Here is a 25,358-nt window from a genome sequence, read left to right as displayed (position 1 = left end):
GGTTTTTTTTTTATATATATTTTGGACAACAGTCCTTTATCATATATATATTTTTCAAATGTTTTCTCTTGGTCTGTGGCTTATCTTCTCATTCACTTGATATTGCATTTCGCAGAGCAGAAGTTTTTAAATTTAATGAAGTCCAGCTTATCAATTATTTATTTCATGGACTGTGCCTTTGGAGTTGTATTTAAAAAGGCATTACCATTCCCAATATCATCTATGTTTTCTCCTAGCAGTTTTATAGTTTTACATTTAGGTCTGTAATCTATTTTAAGTTCCTTTTTATGAAGGATGTAAGGTCTGTGTCTAGATCCATTCTCTTACATGTGGACACCCTGTTGTTCAAGCACCATTTGTTGAGAAAACTATTTTGCTTCATTCTATTATCTTTGCTCCTTTGTGAAAGATCGGCTGACTGTATTTATAGAGTGTTTTTCTGGGTTCTCTATTCTGTTCCATTGATCTATTTTTGTATTCTTTCACCAATAGCACACTGTCTTGACTAGTACAGCTTTATAATAAGTCTTAAAGTTGGGTAGTGACAGTCCTCCAACTTTGTTCTTCTCCTTCAATACTGTGTTGTCTATTCTGGGTCTTTTGTCCTTCATATAAACTTTAGAGTAAGTTTGTTGATATCCACAAAATAACTTGCTGGAATTTTGATCAAGATTGAATCTATAGTCATGTCGGGAAGAACTGACATCCTGACAATATGGGTCTTCCTGTCTGTTAAAATTGAATATCTCTCCATTTATTTAGTTCTTTTTTGATTTATTTCATCAGAGTTTTATAGTTGCCCTCATATGGATCTTATACATATTTTGTTAGATTTATACCTAAGGGTTCCATTTGTGGGGGTGGTTGCTAATATAAATGACACTATGTTTTTAATTTCCAGTTTTACTTGTTCATTGCTAGTACAGAGGAAAACAGTCAACTTTTCTATATTAATCCTGTAATCTTATTATTATTACTTATTATTTCCAGGAGGGGTTTTTTGGTCCATTTAAAAAGAAAAAAAAAAGATTCTACACAGATGATCATGTCATCTGTGAAGGACAGTTTTCTTTCTTTCTTCACAATTTGTATATTATTTCCTTTTCTTGCCTTAATGCATTAGCTAGTATTTGCAGTGTAACGTTGAAAAGAGGTGGCGAGAGGGGACATCCATGCCTGCTACCTGATCTTAATGAGAAAGCTTCAAGTTTCGCATCATTATGATATTTACTGTAGGTTTTATAGATATTCTTTATCAAGTTCAGGAAGTTCCCCTCTATTCCTAGTTTCCTGAGAGTTTTTAATCATTAACTTACCTAACCTTAAAAGCATAGAATGAAGAATAAGTAGAAAATATCCATTATACTTTAGGGAACCGTAGCAAAATATAAACCTATCACTTGATAAGACTCTTACTTACCTCAAAATTTGGCTGTATGGAGTACCTAGAGATTATCTTCTGAGCTCCCAGCCTCAGGGCCACGTGGAAATCAGACTATCATACAAATATGAGAGCCACCCTTTTTAAAATTTTTCAGAAAATAGAACTCTACACTCTCTGGTAATCTGCTTATTTCAGTGAGTTTCCCCAGTGAAGTAAGTAGTTAAGTAATTTTAATCTCCAAAAGTTTTCGGTGCAGTTTTTTAATGTGTTTGGATACTGGAGATGATGTCAAGCAAGCGTACCTGGCCACAAAATATTTACATAAGTCTTCCTCAAAACCCTTTAGCTCATTTTTGTTTGCAGAAATACGTCTTATTTCAAGGAAGTGCTGCAGGGTTTCTAGCCTGAGTAAGAAGCCAACCACTTTCTCTGACACTCCAGGGAGCCCTGGGGAGCTGGGTTTGCTCTCCCACACCCATCGATATGGGGCCGGGTGTCTGCACTGATTGTGTAAGTCAGAGCACGCTGTGGTGGGTACTTTAAGATGACTTTTCAGTTCCCTACATGGAGAATTTGTGAGTGTTCCAGCTGGTTGCCTTTGTTATCTTAATGTAGAAGCTTTGGAGATTCAGTAAAATTAAACCCTGCCCATTTGTCTGGAGTTGGTTCTAGATTTTTGTGCCGTAGAGTGGATACGACAGGGTCACCTCAGTGCAAAAACTGTTGGGTTGTTGTACTTTGATCCATTCTCTTTTTATGGCTTGATTGTACCATTTTGTCCCTCCTACAAAGAGAAAGCTTTCTCTGAGAATGTTCAAATGAAGTATTAGTCTTTCAAAAGGCTTAAAATGAATGTTTATTACCACAGCATGGCCTACGCCATTGTAAACTCTTACATTATAAATCACACCAAGGATCCTTGTCATATTGGCCTTTTGACTGCATTAGGCTAACTGCTCTGTTGCAGGGAAGTAATAGTATTTGCTTAGAGCATTGTCAGCAATATCCAGGTAGCTAAGATGAACCTTTTTAGTTTCTCAAAATATTCCATCTCCTTCACCTCTCTTATCCCAGAACATCTAAAAGAAAACGAGGAACTGAAAAAAAAATCAGGACTAGAAGATATTTAACAATCCTTCATTCTCTTGTGATCAGTTTATTGAATAATCTATACTTTCTGGCATAAAAAATGAAAGTTTTGTTCTTCTTTAGTCATTGTCTTCAAAGAGCATTGTTGAATCTTCCTTTGCCATCTTTTAATGGCATCTAGTGCATTAAGCCATCATTTTTCTATCAGTTAGGATACAAAAAAGTCAAGTCTAGCCTAAACTTCAATGTTATATTCAGTTTAGCCTTTATTCCCTCCTCTTCTCCACTGGCCTCCTCTTGCTGAAGAGGTGACACAATCAGCTCTTTCACCCTTTTCCACTGTCCCCTTTCTGTGCGACTTTCTCTGACCTGTTGTGAGGGCTGTGGGAGTGGGTGAGTCACGAGGCAAGTGTGGTGTTTTCTAGCTCTGCTGTGCAGCTCCCAGCTGTGTTCTGCAAAATACAGGAATCGGGGGACTGGAGGAGAAAATGTGAAAAGGCACTAATGCGCATTTTTAGGACTGACTTTTTTTTTTAAATCAGATTGAATTTTGAAATTACATCATTATATTCTTGTTTATAACTTTTTGTGGCGGGGCATGTCATAATTTCTAAGGTTTAAATGAGCAATGGATATTTGAGAATTATGTGTTTACTTTTTAAGTATTAAACAGAAGTTCTGAGGAGCTTGCTGTTTACTAAAACGGCTTTTTTTCTCATCTCTGTTGTCAGGTTTATTACTCTTCAGTGTCCTCATTCATTATTTTCCTATATTGATTTGAAAGGAGAATTTAAAATAATCACATTTGGTAATGGTCCTGTTAGAATTGTTACTGAGTTTGGGCTTTTAGATGTGGTTGGTTAGGTCGCCCCGTGTTTGCTGCGTGCTGCGTTCTCAGCCTCGCGTCCCCAGTCCTATGTGTCTGCCATGCCCCATGCCCAGCACGCTTGTTACCCTCTCCTTACGCTCTATAAGTCCTCACTCACAATCCCAGAAAGCTATCATTGACTTCACTGGGGCTTCCCCGCCTGAGTGCAACAGGCAGTATGTGAATTTGGGTGTTAGTAGATTTGGTGGTGTGTACAGTTTAATTGTCTGCTTTCTTCTCTTTTTGTAAACTCCTAGTCTTTTTATACTTTCTTTTCTGTTTCTTAAAGAATTACTAAAGGCTACTTTTTTCAGCATTTTCATCTTTTCTATAAACAGACTTGGGGTCATATTTCAGTTTTATTAAGATTAATTTAATAACAAATCAAGCTGATGCTCAGTAACTTCTCTAAGGCTAGAATAGACTTTGCGATGTTCATTAAATCACCATGTTTGAGGACTCCAAAACTTTCATAGTAGCCTTGGACCTCAAGTTGCATATTGAGTGGTATGGAAAATTCTTTTTTTTTCCTTTTATTCTCTACTATATTATTAGTGTTGAAACTGTGGAAAGGTCCATTAATCCTAAGGTTACCTTAAAGGGGAGTCTATCTCTGCCATTCAATTAACAGCACCCCTGATATGCTCAACAGTATTGTAGGAACTATTTCATCCCTCAAAAGTCAGCTGTTGTTGGTAATGACGTCCCTGTATAACACAGAAAAAGGAGCCACATAAAGACAATACATTTTAAATGGCTTATGGATACATTTAGTGGCCTGTTAGGCTGTGGATGCCATCTTGGCACCCTCCTTCTGCTTTGTTCCAGCTTGCTGGTATCTTCCAAAAAAGGAGCTGATACACTCATCTGGAGCCAGATTTTTGCATTTGCCACCTAGCAACTGGTACCGGTCCAAATCGCCTGGTACCGGTGGCCACTACAGCCCCTCAGGACTATATATATTTGCATACTTTTAAAAGCTGCTGCCTGAGGGTCTGGCTTCCAGTCAGCCTAAATCTAGATGCTGAGATCTTCCCCTTTGGGACACTGACAAGTCTTGGCACATCCTCAACTACTTGGAGCTATTAAAAAATATAATAGGATGGCTTGGACAAACACAGAGGTTTGAGAGAAGACAAGAGTTGGGGCAGGGCTGATCCAAAAGGTTCATCTCCTACATGAGGCCGTCCTTCAAGACTGGGAGAGGTGGTTGTTTTATCTACTATAAAGTAACCAACACAGAGAGTCAAGCAAAATAAAGAAAGAGAAGTATGTTCCAAATGAAAAAATAAAATAAAACCTCAGAAAAAATTCTTAATGAAATGGAGATAAGTAATTTACCTGATAAAGAGTTCAAAGTAGTGGTCATGAAGATGCTCACCAAACTGAGGTCAAGAATGGGTCCAGCAGCAGACTAGATGAAGCAGAAGAAAGGATCAGTCAATACGAAGAAAAAGCAGTGGAAATCACCCAATCAGAGCAGCAAAAATTAAAAAAAAGAGTTTGAAAATGTAAGGATAAATTGGAGGACTTATGGGACAACATCAAAGGGACTAACACTTGAATTATAGGGATCCTAGAAGGAGAAGAAAGAGGGAAAGGGACAGAAATCTTATTTGAAGAAATAATGGCTGAAAACTTCTCTAGGTTGGGGGAGAAAAATTGACATCCAAATCTAGGAAGTCCGGAGAATTCCAAATAAAATGAAGCCAAAGCAACCCACACCAAGACACATTATAATTAAAAAGTTAAAGACAAGGAGAAAATTAAAAACATCAAGAGAAAAACATCTTGTTATGTACAAGGGAACCCCATAAGACTATGAGTGGATTTTCAGCACAGACTTTACAGGCCAGAAGGGAGTGGCACGATATGCTCAAAGTTCTGAAAGAAAAGAAACTTCCTACCAACAATACTCTACCCAGCAATGCTATCATTTAGTATTAAAGGAGAAAGAGCTTTTCAGACAAGCAAAAACTAAAGGAGTTCATCACCACTAAACTTGCCTTACAAGAAATGGTAATGGGACTTCTTTAAGCTGAAAAGAAAGAGTGCTAAGTACAATAGTAACAAGAACGCATATGAGAGAATACATCTCACAGGAAAAGTAAATGTAAAGTAAAAGTAATGTATTAATTACTTATAAAGCTAAGATGAAAGTTAAAAGACAAAAATAGTGAAAATAACTATGATTACAGTATGTAATTAAGGGACACACAGGATAAAAATGTGACATCAAAAACAAAATGGGAGAGTAAAAGTGTGAGCTTTAGAATGGGATCAAACTTAGGTAGTTATTAACTTAAAATACACGTTATACATATAAGTTATTATATGGAAACCTCATGGAAAACAAAGTAAAAATCTGTAGTTAATATATAAAATATAAAGGTAAGGGACTGTAACCGTATCACTAAAGAAAGTCATCAAACCACAAAGAGAGCAAGAGAAGAAAGGAATGGAGAGGGACCACAAAAACAGCTGTGAAACAATTAAAACCTGACTTGAAATATGAATTTGTGTTGTCACGTATTTGTTTGATGTTTTAAATATGCAAAGGGATGATTTCTCGTGTCTACAGTAGTGTAGGTTATGTGCAAAGATGATTTCTGAAGGGAGAACTCTTTCATGGATAGATGGATAGATGGAGTTGATACTAATCCAGTGGCAGAGCAGAGGGATGAAAACTGCGTTAAATGCTCAAAAAATTATTTCCATGCATTTGACCCCTTTGCAGTTTTAACTTCTGCTTATTGGTCATTGAAATAATTACATATTTGTGAAAAATTGAGCAAGGAAAGAGGTAAGCACTGATTCAAGCTAAGATTCACAAAGGGAGATTTAAACAAACAAACAAACAACCTCTAATAAAACCCATGCATTTAACTCAGGTACACACTGAAACCCCACAAGCTTCAGCCAGCAGTCTCCATTTTATCTTAAGTCTTTGCCCAGGATCTACAGCCCCTCTTCTCCCCCCTGGACCCCCTCCCCACTTTAGCCTTTGCCTCCTGCTCGCTTCCATGTCTCTAGTCCCAGAATCCTAGGTCATTCTCTGGCTTTTTAACTTACTTTTTATATAGTTTGGTGAACCCCTTGGATTTCCTCTCTGAATTCCTTTTGGTTTCTGCATAATTCTCAGTTCTACTTTCTTTTTTTCGGGATCTGTGTTCTCCTTTGTCAGAGGCCAGAAATATCCCACATGAACCAGTCCCCAGCCTCTCTCTGAAGGAGTGAGTGCTGGTGAACTTGGACATACATTCCTGTAAAATTACGGCAATGTTCATGTGCCCCATATCATGTGTTTTGAGAGTATGCCACCTATTGCAAACGAGGGAGTAAACATTGTGAGAATCTATATATTAAATTTATTGGGTTGACGATGGTTAGTAAGATTACATAGGTTTCAAGTGTGCATTTCTATAATACATCATTATATTACATTGTGTGCTCACCACCCAGAGACAGTTCTCCTTCCATCGCCATAGAAAATACATATTTTTAAACTATGTTGTTTTAAACTAAGCAAGAATTACTTAACTACAGGAACTTTGTGATGTGTGTGGAAAACATCAAATTGAATGAGTTGGAAAAAAGGAATTGGTGTGACATACTTTAACGATATTTAGAGGAACCAAAACTTAAGTAAACATTGATTTAACCACATGATGTAAATGAATGATGTATTCTTTCTACCTGGCCTTTTTCTAGAGAAGATTTGAGGTAAATTACAATACCAAAACATAACGTCAGAGAAGGAAAATGAAACCAAAATGGGATTTTAAAACTATTTTGAGGGTGGATAGAGAACTGGACCAGGAACCCAGAGATAAAATCACAGAAGTAAATTTAGCTCTCAGCTTCTTAGCAACCAGGAAATTATAGTTGTCTATATAGTTCTCCTCTCCTGATAAAAATAAACATGTACAGTTAAAAAACTATATAGAGTGGCAAGCTTTTGCTTGAAACTAAATTCAAGAGAAATTTATCTCATGGTTCTTTCTAGAGAACCTTGGATAACACAGCAGAAAATTTGACGTACTGTATGTTTGTAAAAACGTTCTTGAATTGTTTTTTCTTAGAATGGCCGTCCTTAGAAGTCTAGGGCTTGTCCTCATTGAATTAATAGCATAAAGTTATTTCTTTAGGGACTAAACTACGTTTACATCTGGTTTTTTTCTGCTGGTCAGCTCAAAGAGAGCGGCTGAGCTTAGAGAAGTTAAGGAAATGCTTTTGGCGAGGAGAGGATAGTTAGTCCAAGTTAAGAGTTCAGACAACCAAAGTCCCCTTTTGCAGTGTGTTGATCTAAGAGAAATCTTATGGGTAGATATTAGATGAGCAACGAATGTTGCCATTCTTATAGGAACATTCAAGAAGCTGATTTGTATGTCATCCAGAGGAGCCCTCATTTGCAAAAGTGCGGCAGAGAAGGAATTGTGGGGATAGATCATGCGTTTTTTCCCTAAATGAGCCTCTAGTACTTTTTTTCAGGTTTTCAGTTTATACCCATAATTCTAAACTGTACAATATAGAAGTGCTTTTAGCTTGGGCAAGTCACTTTTCAAGTAGATGTGATCAATGGCTTCCTCTTCCATAAGCCTAAGGTATACCGTTGGACACTTTGATTATATTAAATGCTGCCTTCTAAATACATCTCCAAGAGTTTGGCGTCAAGAGTTGGAAGGATTGGACATTTTTCATTTTAGTGTTTATCACAAACCACAATGTTGGTGTTAGCATGCTAATATTTCACTTGTTAAAAACAAAGTGAAAAAAGATCAATGCTCCTAGTAAGATCAGCCCTGCGGCTACACAGTTCCTGCCACAGAAGAGCTTAGTAAACACCTGGTAAAAAAATAAATGAAGCACATTCCTCCCTTTCTATATGCTGTGTTAAACAGGCATAACACCAAGTAATTTAAAAACCAAGACATTATTTAGATGTATTAATGAAAGAGAAAGTGGAATTGATGTATTCCACTTTTTTTTCAGGATATATTAGAAGATGCGTTATGCCTTCAACTCCCATAATGCATAAAATTTAAGGGGGCATATGCCTGGGACTTGTGCAGTTTTGTCAGTTTTCATGAACTAAAAGAGAGCTCTTTTCACTCAACTTTATTATTTTGAGATTCATCCATGTTGTTGCACGTATGAATAGCTCGTTACTTTTTATTGCTGAGTAGTGTTTCATTATATGGATTTACCATGTCTTGTTGATTCTTTCACCTGTTGATGGACATTTGTTTGTTTCTTTTCCCCAATATTTTACTATTACGAATATTGCTGCTATGAACTTTCATGTACAAGTTTTTATGTGGACTATATTTTGATTTCTCTTGGGAAAATACCTACTTGTGAAACAGCTGAGTTAGATGGTAGGTTTGTGTTTAACTTCTTAAGAAACTATCAAACAGTATTCAAAAGTGGATTTTCTATTTTATACTCCCACCCAGCAGTGTGTGAGAGTTTTAATTCCACCACCCATGCTAGGACTTGGTATTCTTTTTAATTTCAGCCATTTTAATAGGTGCGTAGTGGTATCTCATTATGGTTTTAACTTTTGTTTCTCTGATTAGTGACATTGAGCATTTTCTCATGTGTTTAATAGCTATTCAAATCTTCTGTCAATATTTTATCAAATTTTTGTCTTATTACTGAATTGTAGGAATTCTTTATGTATTCTGAATATACTCGTAAAACATTATATATGTATATATATGTATATATATAATATTTTCTTTCATGCTATGATTTGCATTTTGCTTTCTTAATGGTGTCCTTTGAATAACAAATGTTTTAAATCTTGATAAATAGTTTAACTTAATTTTTTGTGGTGTGTACTTTTTGTATACTCTTTAAGAAAAATTACCTACCTCAAGGTTACAGTGACTTCCTCCTATTTTCCCTGTGTTTTTTTCTAGAAGTTTTATCGTTTTAGCTTTTACATGTAGGTCTGTGGATATCCTCAGTTAATGTGTGTGTGTGTGGGGGGGCGTGGTAAGGTAAAAGTCAACGTCCATTGTTTTTCCTTAAATTCAGGTTCTGGCCTCATTTGTTCAATGAGCTGAACATTTGAAATAAGTTTGTCATAATAAAAATGATGAGGTATTTTTGGTTTATTTGGTTTTGTTTTTGTTTTTTGCTAGAGTTGGGGGAGGAGTTCAAAAGTATAAACTCATGAGAGAGTCTCCCACCTAAGCAATACACCTATTAACATTTTGGTATCGTTCATTCTTTCAAGCACTTTCTCCATGCTTGCATGTGTGTTTGTAAATACACCACAGACAAGGCTTTGTAACTGAGTCTAGCTAACTTCAGGTAACATTTCTCTAAATGTTTCAGATTATCATCTAAACCTCACCCAAGTAATCCGTATTTCACTATCCACCTCACACCAGTGGTGACCAAAAATACTTACTTAGTGTTGCTTTTATTTTTTTAAGTTTTAGCTCAATTTTCTGCCTTTTCAAGTCTTTTACTCCAATGCTGATGAGTCATTGTAGCACAGCATCTCTTTCAAATCTTAGTGGATCTTTTTAAAGGAACTTTTTATTCCCCTGCATTATGAAAGTAATAGGGACATTTGTTAGTGGGAATCTGAAAAACACAGACAGTTGTGAAAAAGAAATTTAGCCATCTGACCACCATTCAGGGATAAGCACATTTAATATTTTGGTGTATTTTCTTCTTTTACTCTGCATATTTTTTTTATTGTTCCAATTACTTTACAGATGCAGTTTGTACCTTCCTTTTTACACCTAGTATTACATTGTAATCATTTTCTCATGTTGTTAAAAGTCATTTATAAATAACATTTTAATAGCTATGTAATATTGCATCCTTGGTTATTCCACTGCAATTTATTTAACCATCTCTCTATCACTGAAGATTTAATTTGGTTCCAGATTTTTGCTATAAAAGAAATGCTCGAAAGACTGGTCTTATACAGAAAACTCAGGTGTTTAATTTATTTTTCATGTTAGATTTATAGATGTAGAATTAGTATATCAAGGGATATGACTCTTTTAAAATTCTGGAAACATACTGCCAAATAACCCTCTCTAAAGGTAGTATCAGTTTATACTTCCAGTAGCAGTGAAGGAAGGTCTGATAGACTGTATCCTTGCAAGCATTTCACATTTCCTACTATCACTTTTTATCTTTGCTAATTTTATTTGGTAGATTAAAAAGTAGTGATTTGATTTTTTTAGTTTGCATTTCTGCTGAGACAAATTTCAAAATCCCCATGTGGACAGAGTCAGGGAGGGCACTTAAAGACCCTTGGGTTGTTAGAGGGTTTCCAAGCCCCGTACAATAAATCCCTATGTAAGAAGAAATTGATATTTCTCTTATTACTCTGAAAGAATTCACACCATGTCCCAAAATGTGCATTAGTCTTAACAAAGCAAGCCTAAGGCTTTCTCTTGAAATCGAAAGTTTATCATAATAGCAAAGAAAGAAATTAGGTTATTCCGAACTTACGTGTTCTTAGCAATTACCCGCTGAAGTCCAGAGATCATTCTCCCTCTGCTGAGTGCTCTCAGATGGTCCCTTTAATAAGGAGATGCTGAGGAGCAGCCTTGTCATAGCCGCCTCGTTGTTTCTTCTTCTTTCCCATCTTTTCCCTCAAAAGATTGCGTGCATGCTCTTGACTTCATTCTTGCTCCATCAGTGGCCAATAGGAGTCCTGTGGCTAGGTTTTCTCACAGGCTTGTAGAAAGCAGAAGCAGGGCCTCTGAGGGAAACCCTAGACTTAGGAGTATCCAGTGGATTCAGCTCTTCTGAAAGCTCGACCAGCAGAGAGAGATCCAAGTAAGTCTGGCGATGGTGGTCTCCCCTTAAAATCTCTGCCTATGAACCTGTTGGCTAATTATATCAGTCAACATTTTTGCTCCATTTAAGAATAGGAAGGCCCATTTTTAGAGTGAGAACTTAGTAGAGCTATTGGGCCAGTCCTGTTTTCCTCAACTCCAGGGCCAGAATCATTTGGCTTGCCAGATGCCAGGAAGAAATCAATAATATAGCACCTGTTTTCTCCCAAAAGTACACGGGGACATGTTTCTGACTCTGGAGTCCTATAGTATAACCTTCTGATGATTAAAAATTACCAGAATGTAACTTTACTTACCATCATCAACCCCAATAAACTTTAATTTAAAAAAATAGTTACCAGAATGGGTAAGGATGTGAGCCCTCTTCACCAGCTTTATCGTTTTTCTACCAAAGCAGCAAATCCTTTCCCTGTACAGTTTGCAGCACTACAGTTTTGGTATTGGTAGACTAGCCACATGGATTTGGGATAATCCCACAGAAAAAAATATTTGTATTTATGCATTGTTTCTTGGTAAACCTGTTCTCATATGTCTTAATGTAAGAAACCTGTAGAGTGCCACTGAAATTCTGCAGTCATTGTCCCCCAGTTTTAGAGACTTGAAAATTCTCTATGCTAAGCATATACGTATAAGTTCATTTTAGGAACCGTGGAGTCTGGGTATGTTAGCGCTTCCTTCACAGGATTAATGGCAAGTAGTTCCCTTGCTCACTAAGTATGTGTGTTTAAGGAGAGGATGGTCGGGATGGGGAGTAGCAGGGTATGCTAGAGTAGATATTTCAAAGGTGAAAAAAGAGGCCTTCATGGTCCCAACGTCTGAGATGAGAATTTTCCTAAGCATAGCACACCATATACCTTTGATGCACCTCAGCTGTTCACCTGTAGAATTTCTTTTCAGCTCTGAATTCTGTGATTGGCCGTAAGCTCATGTAGTAGTCTGTGCATTAGTTCATCTCTTTATGTTCTCTCCTCCCAAGTCTTACACATGGCCAACCTGTATCTGAGCTGAATGAGTCAGTTTCTTGACTGACCTCATTTTTAACGCAGTCTAACATATAGCTCAGTTCCCAGATGTGATCACATCTATTCAGTTAAATGGCCTAATACATGTTTTGTTTGAAGTATAAAGAATTATATTTAATGCATATTTTTACTTGTGTTATTTTTTTCCAGAAGAAAAGGGAGGCAAAGTAAGAAAATATCACACTCCTCTCTGATATGCTTTTAAGAACTACCCATTAGGGTATTTTAGAATTTCAAGAGTAGCAAAATTTTTATTTTAAACTATTATTCCAAAATTGAAAGGAGCTTGTATGAAAGAAATGTTGGTGGTTTTATAGCAGGCACTGAAGTGAACTAAATCAAGTCTGGATGTGTCCCAAACAAAGCAGGGCCCTCATCGCAGGTATCTTTATTCCTGGCTTTGAAAACTCCTCAAGAGTGGAACACATCAAAAGTGAGAACATTCTGGATACAGGAAGTTCCCAGAACAAGCTTGAATCATCAGCAGCCAACTTTGATACCAACTCCAGTCTCTCAAGTACACAGCTGTTCAGCAGCCAGGTCCAGGCTCTAGTGCGTAAAAAGCCTTTTCAGGTCATTTTACAATATTTTATTAATGGCCACATCAACAAGCTAAAGGAGGTCAGTGTGCTGAGGCACAGATAAAACTGACTATCATATTTTTTTTTCCTCCCAGTTGGCTCAGCGGGAGATCCTATTAGTGTTCTAAAATGTTATATAATTAGCATGGCACCCGCTGCTCATTTGGTGAGCCAAACTGGTTTTTAATGTCAGAATACAAAACATGGAAATGTCATCTTCATAACATTCCACGCTGTCACTGATAGCCGAGAGCAGTTCGGAATGACAGACCCGTAATAACAGTGATGATGATGAGAGCCACAATTAAATAGCACTCTGAGCTTGGAGCACTGTTCCTTCAGGCCTTCCCAAGTCCAGAGAGGCCCTGGACGGTGGAGAGGATATAATACAAATAACATGTGTGCGCTGTGCTGTCGTCTGGTGCAAAGGAAGAAGGTTGCCAGAAATGCTGGCTGAATTACTGACAACATGTGCTATTCTTGCGTCTCTTTTCTCAGGGAATTCCCCTAATCTGGAAGCTAGGATTACGTACCTTAAGCATGTTTCAGTCTTAACTGTGGTATCTTTCTACCGTCCGGTAAACAATGACCTTTGATTTGACCAAACAAAGCAGAGAATTTAAATTATTCATAAGGGAAAGAGGTATGGGATGGTTCCCCAGGAGGATTCTCCGATCCTCATGGGTTTATTATGCTCTCTGAGGATCATCAAGGATTCCAAAGTAGCCCGTTTCCAGACTGTTTTTCTTCAAACTCTCAGTTGGAGAGTGCTATTCTCCAACTCCAAATGATCAGGCTCCGTTTCTTCAAGCATTATTGAGGTTCCTAATGAGATATAGAGACCTGTACCCCCTGAAATCTTGTTATATTTGTTGGGGTTTATGGTTAGAAGCTACTATAGGATACAGTGGATGCTTGGGTTAGGTGAAGGGATGAGAAGGAACGGATCTCAGGGCAGAGGCCGTTATCTGACAAGGAGAACTCAACGGCTAAAGGTTATGTTTATTCTTGCTGTTGTTATTGAACTAATACTGACTGAATGCTTGCTGTGTGCCAGGCACTATCCTCTTAGCTGCCTATGCAGTAGTTACTATTCCCACCTGATTTTACAGATAGAGATACTAAGACTTGGAAAGTTAAGTAAATTGCCAGAAGGTCTCATAGCTAGTCAGGGTTACAATTGATATTTAAACTCACGGAACCGAGGTCTGACAGGCTGAATGGATCTAACAAAAAAGTATGTTTTTTTCTCCTTTGACTCCCCATAAAACCAACTGAAAGATTAGAGGTAGAGAGCAGGGGAGAGGAGGTATAAAAGAAGTATGTTACATGGTGACATGTTCCCTTGCCTTCTATGCTTAAAAATAAGTGTGTTATGGACATTAGAATAGCCTGGAGCTCGGTGCACAGGTGGCATAGCAGTAGCAGTTCCTACCTGTAGATATAAAGCCTTTGCAGCCACCCAGAGCCTTGGTGTCAGGCAGACAAGTCCACAGCTTATATATAATGCAAGTCTTGTTCAGCTTGAATCTACCACCCCTCACCCCCAGATGTTGACAGCTAGCTCCCTGCTCGTGAGGAATAGCTCTTTGGCTAGATATCCCTTCAGCATAACAGACCCTGTTTACCTTTCCCAGATTCATTCCTAAGGTGACATCTATTGATCATACCTCTGGCCTGCATAGCAACTTAAATGCCCTCATCCCAGAAACTCATTTTGTTGTTGTTGTTGTTGTTGTTATTTAGGTATTTATATAGGGTTGGTTACCTCCATACCTAGGAGTTTTTTCACATGTGCTTACATTTACTATAATGTCATGCAACAGGTAAGGGGGAATAATGTACTGCTGATCCAATTTGATTTCTTGAATATTTATTGAGAGAGACCCTATGCTAAGCACCCTGGGGAAAGGTATTATGTAGCATTATACAACATAGCATTGTAGCTGTGTTGGCCCATGTTTTGAATTCTGTATACTTACTTAGAATGCTCATACTTGTTCCCCTTTGTCATCCCTTTATCTTGTGGCTATTCAGTGGTGAGTTTAATTTTTATCAACTAATTCTCTTATGCTTGACAAATTATCAGTGGTTATTTTATTTTTGCCTTAAATCAGTAGAGAAATGCTCTACTGTTACTTGAATCATTTCGGAAGGAGCCCTTTGACTTTTCCTTCTGAACCCCTTTCTCCTCCCTCGTCTAGCAGCATTGTTTTTTTGTGCTTCCTTTATGAAAAACACATCTACCTATTTACAGTAAAGAAGCAAATAGAAAGTAGTTTTCAGGATGAAATATTTCTGTAGAATCACTCTTCTTTATCCAGCCTGACCTCCTTTATTAAATTTTTACTTAAATCAAGAGATCTGGAAAGCTTAGTCTTAAAACTTGTCAGTGATCAAGGGACTGGGTGTAAAGGTCAGTCACTGAGACCTCCATCTTGAAAGAAGGTGTTGGGTATATTTTTTTTATTAGTGATTCTTAGCTAAGAAAAACACAGGATCCCTGCAGCCTTGGTAGGGCCTTCTCTTGGTGGTGCAGTTACAAACATGGGAGTCGCTTATTAAACATTCTCACGCATGTTTTTCAAAATCATCAGAATGTTAGTGTGGCTCTAAAATATGGATTCCATGACTCACACATGAATGTCAGTTTCTTTATTTCACAGTCATACAGCATGTGTTGAACACAGGTAGGCAGTTTATTTTGAGCATTTGGAATAAGATCACATATTACACGCTCTGCTTTGGTCTTGTCCTCGGCTGTGCCATTCATGGTGAGGTGGTATTGCACCATTGCAGGTAGCTTCATGATGAAGCCAAGGGTTTTTCCAATGTTGTGAACTATAGGCACTTGGCATCTTCCAGGTAGGATGATTTGATTTCTATTCCAAGTGATCAGTGCCAATTTATTTACTTTACCTGGAACTGTTGAAGGGATGGTTTCTTCCCACAGCATTGTAATAATGAGTGCCATAAATTAGTGCTCCAGAGACTGAGAATGAATATAGCGTTTGCTGAATGTATAAATTTAAAAACTTGCCAGTATCAGATGAGAAGGAAGAAGGCATCACACGGTGGTTGCATTTTAAGGACCACTTTACAGTAATAAGAAGAGTTGTACACTGAGATCAGCAGTGAGGCTTTCAAAAGAGAATCCAGGAGAAGCAGATTAAGACCGAAATTCAGGTTTCCCTTCTCTTACTTGTGGCAATCTTCAGATGTGAAAAACAAAATCAGTGTTTTAAAAACACCTGGAAACGTTTTCAGATATTAGTCCTCACGTTAAATAATATCATGCAAGTAATGAACTCCTTTATATCTCCTTGCTTTTCTGGGATGTGTTGACCCAAAGCAAGCTTCCTACATCGCTCTCAGGTAGCCGCCCTCCTGCTGTTTGCTTTTTTAGCCCTTATAGTATCAGTTACCAGTCAGTACTGGAGAACCACATAACTTGAAGCAAGATGGGTTTTGTTTGTTTGTTTGTGCCTTGAGAAAGTTTTGGGATTTTTAAATTTTTGTTTTTACATTCTGAATAAAAGTCCTGTCCTCATCTTACCTGATGTGTTCTAATATGTGTATATTTCCTTCTGATGCCCATCAACAGCATAACAAATGCCTAGTAATAATGTTATTTTCTGTGCAACTGTGTACTTTATAGCCATTTGCAGAAGTAATTTCAGAAAAGTCCAACTTGAGGATTTCTGATGTCTTTACCAAAGGGTCATCCACACTAGACTGTTACCTACATTTACTTAGAGGTCATTTCTCTGAAGTGGATCAAAAGGGAAAAATACTTGCTCATTCTCATTTATCATTAGATTTAATTGTCTTACAATTAGATACCACTTGTGGCTTTTCCGCCCGCTCCCCCTGCCTCCCAGTACCGCTCCGCCTGCAAAGCACTCGCCCTGAGCGCCTGCTAAGCCAGCGCCACGGTGCTCTCCTATCGGCAGCCACCACGACCTCTTCCGGGACCTCATCAGCCATGATGAGAAGTTCTCCGACATCTGCAAGGTCCAGGAGATCGCAGACGGGCTGTGCCTGAAGGTGGAGAGGAAGGTGGTTAGTAGGAGAGAGGGTAACATTGGTGACTCGCTCATTGGTGGAAATACCTCCCCTGAAGTCTTCGAGGGCGAAGGTACGGAAAGCACAGTAGTCACTGGTGTCGATATTGTCATGAACCATCATTTGCAGGAAACCCGCTTCACAAAATAAGCCTACAAGAAGTACATCAAAGATTACATGTAATCAGTCAAAGGAAACTTGAGGAACAGAGACCAGAAAGCGTAGAAGCTTTTATGACGGGGCTGCAGAACGAATCAAGCACATCTTTGCAAATTTCAAAACCTACCAGTTCTTTATTGGTGAAAACAGGAATCCAGATGGCATGGTGGTTCTGCTGGACTACTGTGAGGATGGTGTGACCCCATATATGATTTTCCTTAAGGATGGTTTAGAAATGGAATATGTTAACACAGTTGGCTGTTGGAACCTATCACCTGTCATCATCATAACTGGCTGCTGCTTTTCATCCACACACCAGGACTAGGACAGATGGGACTGATGTCACCTTGAGATCTGCGTTGACCTTGACCTTAACTTACTTGGAGCAGAGGCATTGTTTTTAAGAAAAACATGTCATGTACATTGTCTGAAAATAAAATGCATTTAAACTCATTTGAGAGAATGCCTCTTAGTTTAATACATAGTTAAATCCATCCTGTGTGGTGTTCCTGGGGAAGCTAAGCCTGGTTGTAGACCACCACCATAAAGCGTAAGACTGCCTACAGTGAAAACTATTTGTATGGGGGCAGACAGATGGCTCAGTTGGTTAGAGCGCGAGCTCTAAACAACAGGGTTGCAGGTTCAGTTCCCGCATGGGATGGTGGGCTGTGCTCCCTGCAACTAAAGATTGAAGGACAATGACTTGGAGCTGATGGGCCCTGGAGAAACACACTGTCCCCTAATATCCCGCAATAAAATTTATTTTAAAAAACCTATTTCTGGACTGGACTATGAAAAAACAAGGATCAAGTCTCAATTCTGAGTTGAAGACCACGCTCACAACCCACATTTGAAGTGCATTCCTTGGACTTTTCATCACCTACAAATGGAAGTAGTTAACTCTGGAAGAGATTATCAAAAGATTAAAAAGAGACTAATACAATTGGAAGCAAAAAGAAAAAAAAAAAAGATACCACCTGTGAAAAACCAGGGCAGATTCTGCTTACATTTCTAACCTAGAGGACACTGATTATACATTTGTCCTTCATAGTTTTCTTCTTTGTTGGGTGGGTATTTTAAACCTAGTTGAAAGTGATCATTTTCCCTTTAAATTTGCTAATCCTTAATATAGCTTTCCCTGGGTTTGATTACAGATGTAAACTAGTAGGAAAACCATAGGAATAGGAAAGTTAAAATGAAGCATCGTTCTTGTTACTTTTGTGATCACCTGGCTAAAGTTTAAAGACTTTTAATAGTAAATTGTCTGCTCCCTTTATATATTTGCACCTATACTAAAGTTTTTTATGGCTAACTCTTGATTAGTAGCACATATTCTTTAAAACTTTAAAGCAAAAAGTTATCCTTTCTCGGTTCGGAAACTACAGCTTTGGTGTCCAGCTGAGCATGTATTCAAGTTCTTAGCGAGATTGCAGAGCTTCCTTTTGAAGTTCAGACACCCTGCAGCCCACCTCCCTTAGCAGGATATCTGAACTTTAACTCAACTCCCTAGGGGAGGGCATAACATAAGTCAGTCTCTTACATGTTCATAGCAGAATATTACCTCTGCTTCTCATATATTTAGCTAAGGTGGAAATATCTATGTTTAATCAACACACAGACTATGAGGCGTCTTCGAATACTTGCCAGAGTTCAGTCATGAAATTGCCCATTCCAGAACTTGACAAAGATACTTTTGGTTCATCAGGAAGTAGTCTATATAGGCCATTCGTTTCTCCAGGTTCTTTGAGCTTCCTCTATTAAGGTAAATCATCAGGAAAAAATGTGGCTCAGCTATATTATTTCCAGTCCCAGCAGAAATTCCATCACTCAGGTAAGATTTAATATTGTGCCTTCAGCACATGGGAGAAAAAAATCCCCATCTTTTGCACTACATAGTTGCAGACATTTATATGGAAAAAAAAGTTTCTGTTTTTTGCTACACAGAGTTGAAGACATTACTCAGTGTCTCTTATAAAGCAGCTTCCATAAAAAGTTTCTCCTTGGTATTAAATGCCAAGGGGAAAAAATATCTGCCTAGCATTTTTCTTTTTTGATAAAGTAAGAACGGTATCATGCAACACTTTCCCCCCTTTTTTCCTTAGCTGCAAGCAAACAAAGCTAAATGCAGTGCTCTGTGGGAGTAACTGACATCTCCAGTAGATGCAGTATCTCTTTCTCCCTTCCCTTTAACTAATTTCTGTTGTTTCGGATAATCAAATGTTTATTTCTGTATTTGGTTTAATTTTGAAACTACTTACTTTTTTCAGGACTTAAACGAAATAAGTCATTGGCAAGAAAAGTGATAATTGCCCATAGTAATTAGAGTTTGTAACAGTTTGTACCAAAAACAAGTAAACTTCCATTATCTTGAAAATTTACTGATCCTGGAATCTGCAAATATGTGCAGCACCAGCCTCCTCCTCATATACTGTGTTGATCTGCATAAATATAGCTTCCATGACCCAATGTCTAGAGCCCAAATGCACACTTATTGAATTCATGTCTTAGAGGTTCCTTTACATTTTTAGAATAATGGACTTGGCATGTTCACTTGGGAGCCTGATGCATTGAAGAGAGGTTCCCATCACGGAAATATTAATGAGTCTACGTTTTCTGCAGGAAACCCTAACTCACTCCAACTTTCAAGCACAAATCATATTAATGAAGGAGGTCTCTATACTTACATCAGTGGATTTCTTTTTTGTTGTTTAAAGTTTATTGGGGTGACAATTGTTAGTAAAGTTATATAGATTTCAGGTGTACAATTCTGTAATACATTATCTATATCTCACGCCCCAGAGTCAGTTCTCTTATTTGTCTTGTTGATGATAGCCGTTCTAACTGGGGTGAGGTGATGTCTCATTGTAGTTTTTATTTGCGTTTCTCTGATGATTAGTGATGTTGAGCATTTTTTCATATGTCTGTTGGCCATTTGTATGTCCTCTTTGGAGAAATGTCTTTTCAGGTCCTCTGCCCATTTTTCAATTGGGTTGTTTTTTTTGTTGTTGTTGTTGAGTTGTCTGAGTTCCTTGTATATTTTGGTATTAGCTCCTCATCGGAGGCACTGTTTGTAAAAATCTTCTCCCATCCAGTTGGTTGCCTCTTTATTTTGTCGATGGTTTCTTTTGCTGTGCAGAAGCTTTTAAGTTTGATATAGTCCCATTTATTTATTTTAGCTTTTACTTCCCTTGCCTTTGGAGTCAAATTCATAAAATGCTCTTCGAACCCAAGGTCCATAAGTTTAGTATCTATGTTTTCTTCTATGCAGTTTATTGTTTCAGGTCTTATGTTTAGGTCTTTGATCCATTTTGAATTAATTTTGGTACATGGTGACAGATAGCAGTCCAATTTCATTCTTTTGCACGTGGCTTTCCAATTCTCCTAGCATCATTTATTCAAGAGGCTGTCTTTTCTCCATTGTATGTTTTTGCTTCTTTGTCAAAAATTATCTGTCCACACCCTCCACAACTAAGATTGAAAGGACAACAACTTGACTTGGAAAAAAGTCCTGGAAGTACACACTGTTCTCCAATAAAGTCCTGTTTCCCTTCCCCAGTTAAAAAAATATATATGTATCCATATTTCTGTGGGTTTATTTCTGGGTTCTGAATTCTATTCCATTGGTCTGTGTGTCTGCTTCTTTTTGCCAATACCATGCTGTTTTGATTATTGTTGCCCTGTAGTACAAGCTGAAGTCAGGGAGTGTGATACCTCCAGCATTGTTATTTTTTCTTAGGATTGCTTTGGCTACTCGGGGTCTTTTGTGATTCCATAAAAATCTGATGATTTTTTGTTCAGTTTCTTTAAAAAATACCATTGGGATTTTTATGGGGATTTCATTAAATCTGTATATTGCTTTGGGTAATATGGCCATTTTAATTATGTTGATTCTTCCAATCCGTGACCATGGAATGTCTTTCCATTTCTTTGTCTTCTTAAATTTCTTTTAAAAATGTCTTATGGTTTTCAGCATATAGGCCTTTCACATCTTTGGTTAAGTTTATTCCTGGGTATTTTTATTGCAATTGCAAAAGGAATTGTTTTTTTTTAATTTCTTTTTCTGAGATTTCATTGTTAGTATATAGGAATGCAATGGACTTTTATACATTAATTTTGTAGCCGGCAACTTTACTATATTCGTTTATTGTTTCTAATAGCTTTTTGGTAGAGTATTTAGGGTTTTCTATATATAGCATCGTGTCATCTGCAAAGATTGACAATTTAACTTCTTCATTCCCAATTTGGATGCCTTTTTATTTCTTTCTCTTGCCTGATAGCTCTGGCAAGGACTCCCAAACTATGTTGAAAAGCAGAGGTGATAGGGTACAGCCCTGTCGTGTTCCTGAACTTAGAGCAAAGGGCTTTAGTTTTTCACCATTAATTATGTGATTAGCTGAGGGTTTGTCATATATGGCCTTTATTATGTGAAGGTATTTTCCTTCTATACCTATTTTATTAAGTATTTTAATTATAAATGAATGTTGTATCTTGTCAAATGCTTTTTCTGCATCAATTGATATAATCATATGATTTTTGTCCTTTATTTTGTTTCTGTGGTGTATCACATTGATGGATTTGCGTATGTTGAACCATCCTTGTGCCCCTGAGATGAACCCCACTTGGTCATGATGAAAAATCTTTTTAATGCATTGTTGCATTCGATTTGCTAGAATTTTGTTTAGGATTTTTGCATCTGTATTCATCACAGATACTGGTCTGTACTTTTCTTTTTTTGTGTTATCCGTACCAGGTTTTGGTATCAGTGTAATATTGACCTCATAAAATGAGTTAGTGAGTATTGTCTCTTCTTCAGTTTTTTGGAAGAGTTTGAGTAGGACAGGCATTAGATCCTCTTTGAAGGTTTGGTAGAATTCACTAGAGAAGTCATCTGGTCCCAGACTTTGCTTTGGGGGAGGTTTCAGATGACTGATTTAATTTCCTTACTGGTGATCAGTCTGTTTAGATTTTCCAATTCTTTGTGATTCAGCCTAGGAAGGCTATATGTTTCTAAGAACTTGTCCATTTCTTCCAGGCTATTGAATTTGGTGGCGTATACTCCTTTATAGTATTGTTGGATGATCCTTTGTATTTCTGTGGCATCCGTGATAACTTCTCCTCTTTTATGTCTGATTTTGTTTATTAGTGTCTTTGCTCTTTTTATCTTAGTGAGTCTAGCCAAGGGTTTGTCAATTTTATTAATCTTTTCAAAGAACCAGCTCTTTGTCACATTAATTTTGTCTATTGTCGGATTAATTTTTTCCATTGTCGTTTTGTTCTCTATTTCATTTAGTTCTGCTCTGATTTTTATTATTTCCTTTCTTCTGCTGACCTTGGATTTTATTTGTTCTTCTTTTTTTAGTTCTTTGAGGTGTAACGTGAGGTTATTTATGTAGGATTTTTCTCGTTTCTTGAGATGGCCTATAATGATATAAACTTCCCTCTTAAAACTGCTTTCGCTGCATCGCAAAAATTTTGGTAGGGTGTATTTTCATCCTCATTTGTTTCTATATCTTTTGATCTCTCCTCTTATTTCTTCTTTGACCCAGTCATTCTTTAAAAGTATGTTGTTTAATCTCCACCTATTTGTGTTTTTTCCTGATCTCTGTTTGCAGTTGATATCCAATTTCAAAGCTTTGTGATCAGAGAATATGCTTGGTATGATTTCAATCTTCTTAAATTTGCTGAGGCTGATTTTATGTCCCAATATATGGTCTATCCTTGAGAATGTTTCATGTACACTAGTAAAAAATGTATAGTCTGATGTTTTAGGATGAAGTGCTCTATATATGTCAATTATGTCCATTTCATCTAATGTGTCATTTAGGGCTGCTATTTCTTTATTTATTTTCTGTTTGGATGATCTATCCATAGCCGTCGATGATATATTTAGGTCCTAGTATAATTGTGTTTTGTTCAATTTCTCCCTTTACTTCTGTTAGGAGTCTCTTGGTATATTTCTGTGCTCCCTGATTGGGGGCATAAATATTGATGACTGTTATGTCTTCTTGTTGTATAGTCCCCTTTATCATTATGAAATGTCCATCTTTGTCTCTTGTTACCTTCTTTATCCTGAAGTCTGTTTCATCTGATATTAGTATGGGTGCATCTGATTTTCTCCATTTGCTTGGAATATCAATTTCTACCCTTTTACTTTGAGCCTATGTTTGTCCTTGTAGCTGAGATGTGTCTCTTGGAGACAGCATATGGTTGGGTTTGGTTTTTTTATCCAATCTGCTACTCTGTGCCTTTTTATTGGTGAGTTTAGTCCATTTACATTTAGGGTGATTATTGATATGTGAGGATTTCCTGTCATTCTATCTTTAGTTTTCTGGTAAGGCTGTGTCTCCATTGTGTCTTCCCCTTTTTGTTGTTGTCTATTATTTCTGTGTGGTGGTATTCTATTATTTTTCCCTCTGTTTCTTCTTTTATTACAGTATGTATTTCAGTTTTGGATTTTTGTTTGAGTGGTTACCATTATGTTTGTGTAAAAGAAAGTTTGATATTTAGAGTATTCCATTTTCTTTAGCACACTTACTTTCTCCATCCCCAAATTCCGGTTCAGGCCTTTACTCTCCCCTGTTTTATATTTTGGTTGTCACAAGTTATCCCTATTTATGCTGATCGAATAGCCTCCTTCAGTGTTTCTTGTCGTGCAGGTCGTGTGTTAGAAAATTCCCTTAGCTTCTGTATGTCTGGAAAGGTCTATATTTCTCCTTCATATCTAAAGGATATCTTTGCTGGATATATTATTCTTGGCTCATAATTTCTCTCTTTCAGTAGTTTGAATATTTGATTCCACTCCCTCCTGGCTTGTAGAGTTTCTGCAGAAAAATCTGATGATAATCTAATGGGCTTTCCTTTGTAGGTTACCGTCTTCTTTTCCCTGGCTGCCTTGAGGATTCTTTCTTTGTCGTTAATTTTTGGCAGGTTCAATGCAATGTACCTTGGAGAAGACCTGTTGAGGTTGAGGTAATTAGGTGTTCTATTTGCTTCTTGGATTTGAGGGTCCAGTTATTTCCACAAGTTTGGGAAGTTCTCGTCGACTGTTTGAATATACTCTTTATTCCCTTCTCTCTTTCTTCTCCTTTTGGTATGCCCATTATTCTTATATTGCTCTTTCTGATGGAGTCAGAAAGTTCTTGTAGAGTTCTTTCATTTCTTTTAAATCTCAAGTTTCTCTCTTCTTCCATCCGTGTCATTTCCAGATTTCTATCTTCAATGTCACTGATTCTTTCCTCCATCTGGTGAACTCTACTACTTACTTAAGCTGGCTATTTCATTCTTCACTTCTTTTAGTGAGTTCTTAATCTCCAGAAATTCTATTTGGTTCTTTTTTAAAATTTAAATCTCTTTGGTAAAATGTTCATTTTGTTCTTTTATTGTGTTTCTGAGTTCATTGAACTGCCTGTCTGTGTTTTCTTGTATCTCATTGAGTTTTTAAGAACTGCAATCTTGAATTCCCTGTCATTCAAGTCACATATTTCCATGTCTTTAAGTTCATTTTCTGGAGACTTCATTTTCTTTCTGAGCTGTCTCATTACCTTGGTTATTTATGGCTATTAATGATTTATTATTTCTCTTCCTAGACATCTGAAGGAGTGGGTTTTGCAACAGGGTGATAGAAAGAGGTCTTTCTTTTGTTTTCCAGTAGGTGTTGGTAGAATGTTTTATTTTCTCTCTAACTGCAGCCTTTTATTCTCTCACACACTGTAGTGTTATATTTTCTCTGCACTATTCCGGCTTCTCACAGAATGGGGGAATTCCTGGAAGGTGGGCTTCTGCACTGTGAACAGTTCACCTGGGTCATAGAGTGCTGCCTCCGTGGGGGGGATGTGGAGATTTTCTGAAGTTCCAAAGCTCTCCCTGCATCAGATTCAGAGCCCGTGTGTTTCACCAGCTCTGTTTACTCCTGCGGGGATCTGCCCAGATAGGTGGGGACAGGGGCGGGGTGGGTTGAGAAAGGTGGCCTGGAGCAATGGTGGCAACCACCACCATAGCCAGTCCCGCTTCCACGGCTCCTTCCCCTTTGCTTCAACTAGTTGAGCTGCGAGTCCGTGTCCATGGACCACAGTTCTGAGAATTGCAAATGTTCTATTCTTTTGATCTGACACCGCTACTGTTCTGCTTCTAGCACTGGGAAGGTGGAGGTGGGGCGAGCTCTGGGAGGGTAAAGAGGGGACGGCTAGCCTCAGTGCCTAAGGCTTCTCTACTCGGCAGTGAGGGCTTAAACCACCATTTTAAGCTTTCTTCTCTCAGTCTTTGGTCCGAGGTCTCTGCCATGAGCATTGGGTTCAGCTGTGTTATGTGCTGTTGCCTCAGCCCTGTTTGCCATAAGCGGTGCCCTAGCAGTCCGAG

The 25,358-nt window shown here is 37.7% G+C and overlaps 1 protein-coding gene and 1 pseudogene across 4 annotated transcripts in view; both read left to right on the top strand.

Moving 5' to 3' along the window:
* Positions 1-25,358, top strand: part of STK39 (serine/threonine kinase 39) — a 282,358-nt gene that overhangs the window by 184,371 nt on the left and 72,629 nt on the right. The gene's annotated exons all lie outside the window — the stretch shown is intronic.
* On the top strand, positions 12,547-18,191 carry LOC109445245 (translationally-controlled tumor protein-like; annotated as a pseudogene).

Source organism: Rhinolophus sinicus, chromosome 17 (assembly GCF_057876585.1).
Source record: "Rhinolophus sinicus isolate RSI-liver-muscle chromosome 17, RSI-T2T, whole genome shotgun sequence".
Classification (NCBI taxonomy): Eukaryota; Metazoa; Chordata; class Mammalia; order Chiroptera; family Rhinolophidae; genus Rhinolophus; species Rhinolophus sinicus.
This window is presented reverse-complemented; position numbering and strand designations above follow the sequence as displayed.